Source organism: Dreissena polymorpha, chromosome 2 (assembly GCF_020536995.1).
Source record: "Dreissena polymorpha isolate Duluth1 chromosome 2, UMN_Dpol_1.0, whole genome shotgun sequence".
Classification (NCBI taxonomy): domain Eukaryota; kingdom Metazoa; phylum Mollusca; class Bivalvia; order Myida; family Dreissenidae; genus Dreissena; species Dreissena polymorpha.
This window is the reverse complement of record NC_068356.1, coordinates 74,724,878-74,737,426: the sequence shown is the minus strand read 5'-3', so window position 1 is coordinate 74,737,426 and position 12,549 is coordinate 74,724,878.

Sequence of the window (12,549 nt, the reverse complement as noted above, 5' to 3'; positions counted from 1 at the left end):
GTTTTTAAAACTTCATTCATATCTTACACAGAATTGTTTGTCATTTTACCATTCCACTCACAAACATGTGCATATATTCAGTTTGTCCATATTCAAGTGTATACATTGATCATGTTTATGTTAGCCCGGTATGATATTTGTATTGTGTGTTTTTTTCTATAATTGTGATTGTAAGATAATATAGACGTTTTGTTATAAAACACGTTATAAGAAATAAAGTTCCGAAGAAGTGATACGAGAAACGTAATAATTGAAATGTGTTGGGGAAACAAAATTTAAAGATGGTAAAATTATAAGATATGTTTTATTCTATTAAAATTCATTATTATTTAAATGCATGTTTTTTAAATATAAACAAGATATGTGTTTGTCAGAAACACTATGTCCCCTTTTGCGCCGCTTTGAAGCTATATATTTTACCTTTGACCTTGAAGGATGACCTTGACCTTTCACCACTCAAAATGTTCAGCTCTATGAGATACACATGCATGCCAAAGATCAAGTTGCTATCTTGAATATTGCAAAAGTTATTTCAAATGTTAAAGTTGGGGCAAACAAACAAACAAACAAACACACAAACAAACAAACCAACAGACAGGGCAAAAACAATATGTCCCCCACTGATATACAAATCGTACATACTTAAGACCTAACAGCCGTAATATTTGTATCACTGAATCTAATATTGATTAATTGGTTTTCGGTTCCAAGGCGATGACCCTAATTATATTCATTTGTATTTATTTCTGTCCTGTGCTTTTCCAATGCCTAAATGTATGTATAGTGGTCACGTACCTTAGATAAGGAATCGTTAAATTTTTACTTTGTTTATATTAGTTCACTTTGACAATAAAATTCGATTGTTAAGTACGTTAATTCTGATTAGAACTGATTAAACCATGTCAACAATTTTACCTTTTTCTTGTTAACTCTAATACTGTACATTTTTCTATTTAACAACTGTCTCTCAGACAGCGTCGCCCAGTGATAATCGGAAATCGATTGTTGGGTCGTACACATGTAGATGTAGATAATAATTATATTATTATTGTAGTTAAAAGTGAAAAGTGTAGCTGAAATTTATGTTTATTCCAAAAACTTAAAGTTATATTACAATTCTCTTTGACTTCTTGTTTAACTAACACTTGATATTGAATATAAGATGAATAGTAAAAGCAGAGTTAGGCTCTAATAAGTTATTTTTTAAAAGATGTAAAAAAATGATTACACTGAATTAGATAAATTTCGAAGGGGTTTCGATCACTAATCTTCGTTCGTTTTTATTAGCTTACATGGCTTTCAAATAAGCATTTCCCCTTTAAACAGATAGAGCCTAATATAATAATGATATTTCTGTCGTGATAAATAAGTTCAATATAAATGATAATGATTAATTTGCAACACTAAATGTTTAATATTAAATATCGTAATAACACATCAAAATTATGACCGGGCTATGATTTAGACGTTTTTGCTAAATAATTTAGTATACAATGCTAATTAAATATGTACTGTATGATTCACCAAATATCACAAAACAAAATAATTGTAATCTATTTTTATACCAAAAATTATCATCAGAGATGGATTCCATTATGATTGCACTCTTTGCATATGTACGTTGTATAATAACGTTATTGTTTTTATAATACATAACATGCTACGAATTCCGTAAGTAAATTTATCCTAAAACCATTATCAGTAATATCGTCTCACGACACTTTCATGGACTCCCATCGAAAATTTATTTTATTGTATTTGTTTGTTTTCTTGAACATAGTGTTGTTAATTCTGAAATACATTCTTAATGATATGTGCAGACAAACGCTTTGTACTCAAATGTACGAAAATGGTACATAATATCGTTAATTATCATTTCAAGTAATAGGTTTTGCGGCTTCCTGAAAATGTGCACCTTTTTCTGTTGCAACGAATCTGATTAAAATCAACACGTAGAGTCGTGATGTGTTCCGTTCTGGCAACGATAAGCACGAAGCACTTGTCCAGCATGTCGAACATCTATCTAACGCCAATGCGTCTGTCCTGGAATCGGATCGATATTGCAGTTCACCGACCGCTTAGCATCAATTAATGTACAAAACTCGTATTTCATCGGGCATGTAAACATTCATAGTACATGCATTTATTGAGATGGCCACGTGTCTTATCTTCATTGACCTAACCAGGTGTTTTATCTTCATTTGCGATTTAACTTAAAAGAAAAACGTTAAATTAAGGTACACCATGGGTACGAGGCTGTGTCCATTTTCAAGTACCATTCATTACTAGTGGTTTTGTCTTCTCGTGGGCTGATTATGAAAATAAAATAATGGAATTGAAGTCCTTGTCTATATAACTCAATTTTTCAATGGCTTTAAATAATTTGAAACGTTAATTTAGATGCATTCACGCACGTTTCTTGCACAAATCATCGATAACGTATTGCACAAATATGATGCATACAGATTTTGTGTTGTTTTCTACCTTATTTTAAGAAACGATGTTCATTCGCCTTTCATATTCTCTTTTAAACAATAAAGACATTAACATTCAGTTTAGTTTCATAGTCACACTAAGATTTTACCAGACAAACGAACGAAATCATTTATTGAATTCTGGAATTTAGTGAAATGAGACGATTTTTAAGTTGTAACCAAAACCTTAAATTAAAATAATTATTTACGAAACCGTAAGTCGTAACAAAATGAACTTTACGAGTACTGCACTTGACAAGTACATTCAATTATGAAGTCTTGTGTTTGTATGTATTATGCATTTTTAGATTATAACAATTTAATGATAATTGGATGATTTCGTGCTACTGCTTCTATAAACTGTTTCAACTGAAGTGATTCATTATCAAATATGCATTGGCGTAGTTGTTTTTCAAATTTACTTCATTTGGAGTATTTTGTTGAAAGCAAGTGTAATCACACTTATTTAATAAAATACGCATTAATGCGTAAGAAAATTTATACATACGAATATTTATTGCCTTCAGTTTATTAAATGGAATTATCATTCTTTAAGTTTAATGAAAACAATAAAATGTCACGGTAATAATGGAATAAAATGTGTAAGATACTTTACAAAGTTAAAACAAGAATCAATGATTGTGGATTTATTAACAAGCTCCAAACTTAGAATATTTCTAAGTTTTCCTTTAAATCCTTTTTATATGTTTTTTTAACATCATTATAACGGAATTTTGTACAGAAGTAAAACATAAATTAATACTTTCAAACATTTACGTACAATTTGGTGTTACTTTCTTCGAAATGCAAAATGCGTACAACAAATAGTGTTTATTGTGTTTATTATTATTAAAAATGTAATTATTTTAAAGTACACAAGACTATATGTGAATTCAGATTTGACAATATGCTATGGTTGAAAAATCATTAGTTTTGTATAAGTCTGTCAACTTTGTATTATATGTCAATAATACACATGTACTTTATAAACTTGTATTTATGGTTTCAATATTCGATTTTATTTAAAAAAAAATGTATATACAAAAGCTTGTATATCTATATTCAATGGCACTCCTTACGAAATATTTTTACATTTGTCATTTTTTCTCAATGGTCATTCTTCCCGAAACCGAGCTTGTTCACGTTCTCGTTGACTACACTGGATTGCAAATCAGGTATTCAAAAACATGATGCCATAACGAGCACCCTTCTTGCGATTGCAGTGCACACCCAAGCGGTTTAATTTGTTCCAATATTAGATCAACTATATATATATATTAGATTTTCTTAAGAGAAGAATAATATGCGCTGTAATTATAATAATATTCGCGAACTTCCATTTGCAAGTGCTGCACTTTGAAACCACATGCACATTAAGATCCCGAAGTATCAGAGCGAAATGATAAATAATTTATATGCGACAACCATGGATGTTCAAAATAATTAACAACAGCAGCATTAAATATTGCACGTTAATAACTCAAGTGTAAATTATAAGTTTGATTCAAGTTTAATAAATCTTATTCGAATTTATTGTATATGAATACTGATATGATTAGTTATTTTGATCAATTGAACATTTTATTCCTACTTAGCACATTTAACAAAGAACGTGAATAGTTCAATATTAAAAATGTCAATTTGTGTCATGTTTAAATAAACTACAACCTGTAAAAATTACAATAGATTAACCTTAGCGCAATGAAGTTCTGGTAGGACAATCTTTTTTTTAAATATTCTCATATCATATAAGAACGTAATTATTCTATCGTAGTAGGTTTTTGAACAACAAACGGTAAGGACTTAATTTGCCAAGTAATCAAAAGCGTTAGGAGTACAAATCTCTGGGCTCTGATCAATATCCTCATATAACCGTAACATGGTTAAGTTCAAGGTAGCGGGTAAATGTCAGGTTATAAATATGTGATAACCCACCGCAGGCTGTTTTCAAGTGTTGTACTTTATCAAATCTTCATTATTAGCAGTTAATTAATTATATATCGTGTGTACAGAGGTTAACACGCGGTCTTTTGACGAAGTTCCAAAATAAAGCATGTATTGGTAAATAGAACATGTGTACCACATTGAATAAGCCATCTCCATAGCTCATTAGTATCCATATGTTGGTTGCTTATTCACTAATTGAATTATTGAATAAAGAAAACAAAAACGCCAACTGTGATAAGCAAGGTAAGAGATCAATGACAGACAAAATATCAGATTGCACTAAAATGCGTGTATTTTTCGTGCCGTTATTGAAATAGTATCGTCGTTTCAACTATAGTATATTATTCTTGTAATAGCAAAAAAACATGTTCGGCTATTGATTACACCATTTATGTATGGAAGCGTCATACTGTTACGACTTTACTGATTGCCAACTCACCTTGCACAGTTAGTGTTATAAATGATACCAATACATAATATATATCGTTACTTTATGTAACGATTACATCTCTGCGATTTATGAACACTACTGGTAAAACAATCATACAGATTTGAATTTCAATTTCGCCATGCACAGCTTCGCAAGTTACATTCCATTCTGAAATATGCATTGATCATGTGTTGTTGTTCTTTTGCGTTTCGCATTTTTTCAACAGTGTGTCAGTCATATCGGGAATCAAACTCGCGCCGTCGAATTTGTTGTCCAACGCTCTTCCAACTGAGCTATCAAGCCCTGAAAGCATCAGCATAAAAGGACACGAAAGTCATCATGTCTTCGGATTGATAAAACATTGCGCCTGAAAAAAACGTGTAAACAAGTTAACAAATATACATAAGTACAAGCAAAAATACAACATGCTTCATGCACAAAACATCGAAATCTAAAGAACATATATGTGTATGGTAATTCTTGACGAAATCAAAGCTGACTGCCAATCATTTAGTGAAATTACGGAAGATTTTGTATTTCCACAAACAAATTCTCATATATGATATGTAAACTAAAGTGAAAACTGTAATAAACGACCAACAGATGTCAAGTATCAGCGTCAAGATCCTTGGCCAATAAACCGAAATCATATGTTACTTTCGATTGAATTGCTGTAGCAGAAACATATATGTGGAGTTTGTTTTGACCACAAACCTTAACCAAGGCATTACGTGTACGGACGGGTGAATAGTATAGTTCAAAACATTCGATTAAAAGACGAGTTTAACAGTTGAACAGTGACGGCGATGAAGGCAGATTTTGTCCGTCGCAAATATTATGTTAAACCAACAATAATATCAATTTGCAAGAGCTTCGTGGTGGGAATTATCATCATATTTACCATGGCGTAGTTTTAATTGATTTTGGAATGGTTGCCTTGTCGAGTTTTGTTTTATTTATAGAAGCCTATATATCATGCATCTGTGTTATATTGTTTTTATTTTCTCCACTGCATGAGAAACACGTGTATAGTTCATACAATTAATATAATATAAATAACAAAACAACGAATTATTTTCTGTTATATTATCCATATTCATCGCTCAACATCTAATTAATTGATATAAAAAAGCTCTTAAACAGAATAAAAGAAAAAATAAATCAGATAGATCAAGTTTGATTTTTTTACAAATGTTTTTTAGCTCGTTTAGAAAACCATAAATACGAGTTCACAGGTATAAAACAACTTAAAGTCAGTGTAAACAATGAAAAACTAACTAAGTTCATGTGAGATACTTAAATTTGAGTGGATAGGTTTTGTATTTTACAGCAGACAATATTTGAAGACATCCACAAGGATTGTTTATGAATGAAATTAAAGTGATATTATGGGCATTTTTTACTGTTAAATTGAGCTGAAAAGAATAAACAGGTCAAAAGAGTAGTTAAAGTGCGGTTACTTACCAATTAACTGCAACTCATGTTGTTACCAGTTGTTTATAAAAAAATATATATTACATGTATATTCGATATTTTACATGACTGGTGAGTCCTCTAAGCCGAAATGATACGTAAAACAAAATAGTGTCTTTGTGTCGTATGAACGAATCTACAAACAACTCAATTTAGATTCACATTGTAAATCGAATCATTTCTGTCGTCAGTTGTCAAAACGAAAGTACGGTTGATACTCAAATACATTATTTTTGTCTTTCCGGGATATTGTTTTAGTATGTTGATGCCGCATTAACAAGTATAAGTGTATATGAAGTGAAAACACCAAAAATAAACAACGGTTGCGATAGACACCTATAAACTGTTAGATGCCCATAATATCACTTTAATTGCGCGTACGCTGTCAGAGATAGTTCAACACCATTTTGAATGGCAACAACGCCGCGTAAGTCTAAACGTCGTAAATAATGTAAGATGTTATTTCTACTTTGAGTTGATAGCCCATACTTAGTGAAGATGAGAACTGTATAAGTTTTGAGCACTTTACAAACCAAACGGTTTCTACAATCGTCCATAAAATACGGAAATAATAATTGACTATGCGCTCAGTCAAACGTATTAAAGTGTATGCCTTTAATTAATTAGTCACAGCTCAAAATACAGTATCTGATTAGTGCCATTGATACAGACACTGATGATTCTTTAGCGGGTAGTTAGCATGTATCGGTCGTAAATATCTTGTAGAGGATTTTATACGAAACCATTAAACCTAATGTTGATGAAGAATCATTATTATGTATTTTTTATTATATATTATATACGATTATATATCATTATACGACTTATTAGCCTGATTCATATGGAATGAGGTTAACTCTTTTATGTCTGCAATGTCTTAACGATTTCTTGTTGTTGTTCTGAATTACACACAGAAAAAAACAGATACAAATTGCATCCAACCTGTTAACTGCCTTATGTGCAGAATTTTAAATATGAGAAAACACGTTTCTGTACATTGCAAATGGTAAGTAAGTGAAGCTCTTATCGTTCTGATAAATACGGTTTTGTGCTGTTATTGTGCATGTTATTTTACAGAGACAGTACAGTGATGGTTAACTGCGAAAACTGCAAAGGTTTCTCGTTGTTTCATTTAGATCCGTTGAAAATACCTTGATTTCCCATACTTAATTGCACTCGATGGTATCGAAAGCCTAACGCATATTGGCAATCTCTCGAGTTCGTTTCCTGGGAAGAACCAGTATTTTGTGTACTGTGGGGAGATCGAAAGAACGTTTCCACGGTTGGGACCGAACCATTGACCTCCCGGTCGCTAGGCGGACTCCATATCCGCAAATACCGCACAGCTCTTAATATGTTTGTTTCTTATATAATCGAACATTTGTACTTTGAGTGGTGATTTGCAATAAAGTTGCGTTTGAGTTTTTTTTATCAGTTTATTAACTAAAACGATCGAAGCTTCGCAAGAACAGGATCCATCCCTGGTGAAGGACGTTGCAACTTTTTAAACGCCTTAATAATTGAAGCTTCCCCCAATGAGCGCTGCATTGCTTTTTGCACATAAATGTATGCGTATAAAACCATGTCAAATAAAAACGCCCCTGCCTAATTTATACGTGTTTAATTATTCATACTTTACTAAAAGAAGTACGCTAAGATTTATGACGATACTAATGATAATTTTAACGATGATATAATTTTAATGATGTTATTGATAGTCCCAATATTCACATTTTCTATTTGACTAAATTATACTCGTTTTTTTTAATTGCATATAAAAATAATTTCTATTTCAAAGACAAATGTTGGTCTTAAATATGTTTTCACACCCAATTATCAGTTTCTATTTCGCATTTGAACCATCCCCAAAGTGTGTACCACACAGTCTAAAATGTTTACGTTTTATTTAATTAATAAAAAGTCTTTCTTTTTTTACCAGCTATGACGTCGCAAAGCTTTGAGATAAAGTGTTTCCTCCGGACGATACATGATCCGTCACTTTCAAAGAATTCAATACTGTACCATTATTGTTAAGATCATGACTTATGACGATTGATTAATTAGTCATTATACCAGACAGAGCATTTGATAAATAGTTTTATTATTATACGTGAATAACTAATCATCAGATAAAACGTGTTATTTTTACTTGCTACATTAAAGGATGTAATTGATTAAAAAAATATTCAAGATTGCATGCACACGCCGGGTATGCGGATACTTTGGTCACAGATGGCACTTCAACAAAAGCCACGCGCGAGAGTTGAGTTCTTCAGCTTTTGTGCATTTATGTTCTGTTCATTTGGTTTTCAGACACGTAATATTGTTTGGTCGATTAATGGTATACTACTTCGTATTGCAGAGCAAGAAATTCGTGAAAAAAACAGTGGATTATAAAAAAGAGATAAAATTTCATCGACAATCATCATGAACTCGATGATCAGTACGTATTTCAACAAAATAAAAATACTTGGAAATAAATCAAGCACGTGCCAACTAATCGAAATAAAATATCAATATATCCATTAATGTTACATGTTAAATTTTAGTTAACTAACGTATTTGAGGAAATTCAAATGTTTTAAGAGTCGGATGCCAAATTTTCATGAACACTTCTTTTATCGATCATCTCAAAGACAATGGCACTTCGATTCCAGATAACTCGACACTTTTTATCAGATATAACACACTCTATTTTGTGAATCAGAAATGCAGAATTCTCGTTACCTGCCTACATGTATAATGAAATGCGAGAAGAAATCATGTTTAAACATCATGTTTTAAGTTTCAAAACACGTTTGGATATTTCCGCTCTACAAGTGATGTGATGACATGAAATTGGTTTTATTTTTAAGATTTCATCATATGTGAAGTTCGTTTGGCTAAATCAGACCTTATTGTGATCTGACAAAATAAATTCAAGAGGGTCGAGATTGATTTTGGATTATCTAGGTAATACTAAAATATTCTCTAAGTTTCCAATATGCAACCACACACAGCAATCTGTCGAAACATATTTGTTTTTGTGAAAATTTATAAGTTTTCACTGATTTTCATACTTGAGATTTTTCATAATAGATTTAATTCGGAACTCGTGCGCTGTGGGTTTTTCCGATTTCAGAGCGCGCGCGGGAGGTACAAACATTGTCATTAATACAGTAACGATCAGTAACGTCGATATCCGATTTGCTTCCCATTCAGCAGTGGATAATAAGTATTTAAACGACAGTAGTGTTTCGTTTAGGAAATGTCAAAATTCAAGTCTTTTGTTGTTATTACTTTTATTATTAATAGTTACACATAACAAATCTATCACTGATATACATTTATGTCAGACGTTTAATACAGGATTAAAGTCTAAATACACCGTTCAGATGTACAGCCGCCTATACGAATGGGCCCAGTAGCTAACATCCTCAAAAGACACGAAAAACAGACTTTTTCAGCTGTATGGTAATGAAAGAACCTATACAAAGGTCTTTACATATGCAATATTTCTTCTGAAAAACATTATTCATGTTCTTCTTTTTTACGGCATGCTTTATAGATATAGCAAATAAAAGTAATGTATGGTAAAGCTCGTTAGTGATGTGCCTTCTAATATTAAGGTCTTAGTCTTTAGCGAATCAGTTTCTTTATTTTTTAGATTAGATTTAAGAAAAGCATCACAATAGAGCTATTTCAATAGACATATAAATATCAAACTGATATGGAACGATATATTAGTTCTAGTACTACGAATGGACTAAGGATAGTAAGGTTTTTGTTGTTTGGTACTTGTCTGTATGATTTTAAATATATTTGAATAGTATAATATATATACGATGGAGTCAATGTCTTGGTAGTTTCGTTGACAAACGTCCATTAAAACTGTATGCCCAGCCCTACGCACAGTATATGCAATGACATATAGTTACGTGACCGAAGCTGTGTACATGTACATGCAGCATTATATCGTGTTACATAGTATTCTTACAAATTAAACACGATCGAGATTAGTTTATCTAAAGAAAAATGATTAAATCGTGGTCTTTTTTATCAACTATAACGAACTTTTGCGCAGAAAAGTGGTGTTTACTATTCAGCGATAAGAGTAAAGTATGAGAACCAGTTGTTGTGGGCTTCAGTCAGAGTTATAAATATGATCATTAATTCAGCAAGGCAGTCAGGTTTATTCCCATGCTATTTTCAGACTCACGAATGGCACCTCCTCTCTGAGCTTTTGCATGCACAGCTTGCATAATCGCAGCTTGGCTTCTGGCAGAAAAATGTATTACTTGTTCGTTAGTTGTTCTAGATTTTTATTACAATTGTAATATATTATTATAGAGGATATTTTAATTAATTAATACAATCTCAAAAGAATAAACTGATCCTGAAGGCATTAAGATAGCTTCATTTCACTTTCACTGACTTCATTTACCAACTCAACATCCTAATTTGTATAGGCCAATTTATTATTGTATGTGTCTAATTTACACTTAATTTTCAGCAAAATTAATAAGGTTTAAAAGTAAAAATTTGTTATTGGCAATAAAAACATTTATGTAATAAAACTATTCATCTCAGTTTGATGTCAATTTTTCAAACAGCACGAAAAAGTGCTTAATGTTGTATCCTGCAAGCAATGTCCATAAAAAATCTCAGCCGCGGGAAATAACAGCTTTTGTTATGGCTTATTGTCTATTATCGAAGCTTTCATACGCATCCAGAGGAACGTTGGATTTATGTAACAAGTATTGCCAGTGCGCCAGCGCTGTTATGTAAAAACACAAACACATTTAATTGAACTAAACAAACCAGCAACATTCATATCATGGAAACAATAAAACCACAATCCTAATAGCAAATCATAATTGGCCATTAAAATGCTTTCAAGAGAAATAACCAAGCGCATTGAAATGTACATAATGTTTTCTGCTACAAGATAATTTGAATAATAGAGAGTAGCATTTGTTTCACAGAACTTTATTGCATTTAAACAAAATGCAGTTTTTATCGATGAGATTGTTTTTTCTGACTTGTAATGATGTCTTTATGTGTGTCTCTTTCTCCGTAAACATTTATCAATAATGTTATAACCACAGGAAGGCCCTGAGTGTGATACACTTTAAATACACATAAAGTGAAACTTCAGCCGCACCAGCAGGAGAAAACCGCTGATAATACCATGATGTCCTTTATTTATGGCAGTAATTACCAGAACGCATCAATCAAATGATTATTCGTTAATATTTGTTTATATATATATATATATATATATATATATATATATATATATATATATATATATATATATATATATATATATATATATATATATATATATATATATAGCAAAGTATTATTTTAAAACGTGAAACGTTTTTCGTAGAAATGCCTCTATTTACGGAAGCGTAGCGAAAACAGATAGAAGCAACAAGAAATATCGTTTTTTAATATAAACGGCGTCAATGCTAATTTGTCAATGCTGATTAAAACGATTTACGTCACTCAAATCAATATGATCAAAGAGTAATGACTTATGTCAGGGAGTTTGTTATTTTCTGAACAATTTATTACATGTACAAGTATATCAAATATCTTTAAATGAGGACGAGCGTAGTTTAAATGATCTTGTCGTACACCCTACTCCGAGTGAGTAAACGCCCACTAAGGCTTGTATTTGTGAAAACAAGCTTCAATATGGTGTGTCGCTCTAATAATCATTCGTCTTGCCCACAAAAAAAACTTAAGCGCTCCGGGAATTAATTAAAATTTGATTCAGCCACTCTAAAAGTACCCGTGTATGGCGGTGGTGGCGGGTCAGCATCGGTATATTGTCTCTATGTACGCCTTGTTTGAAATCTTGAGTTCAATTTGCAAATGACTATTTAACATTTAAAGTATCATAAATACTCAAAATCAACAAATATTTACACGAAATGAAGTTATATTGCACCAATCCCATTCGCCAAGCATGTTTTACGAACTTAATACAAGGTTGATACATAAAATATGTTATGTTTGTATCAAATTTCTATTTATGACTTGCTTTTTCATTATCGAAGTGACTTCAGATACCAGGTAATAAGTGCAAAATGATGAAGAAAGTACTAAAAACAATCTGAGTGATACATGATGCCATAAGTTTGGACATTTATTTTAAATGTTGCAACCAGAAAAATCTCAATTTATCCAATTGGTTACGAACAAGCTCACTTCTAACCTACTGGGCAAGAAACC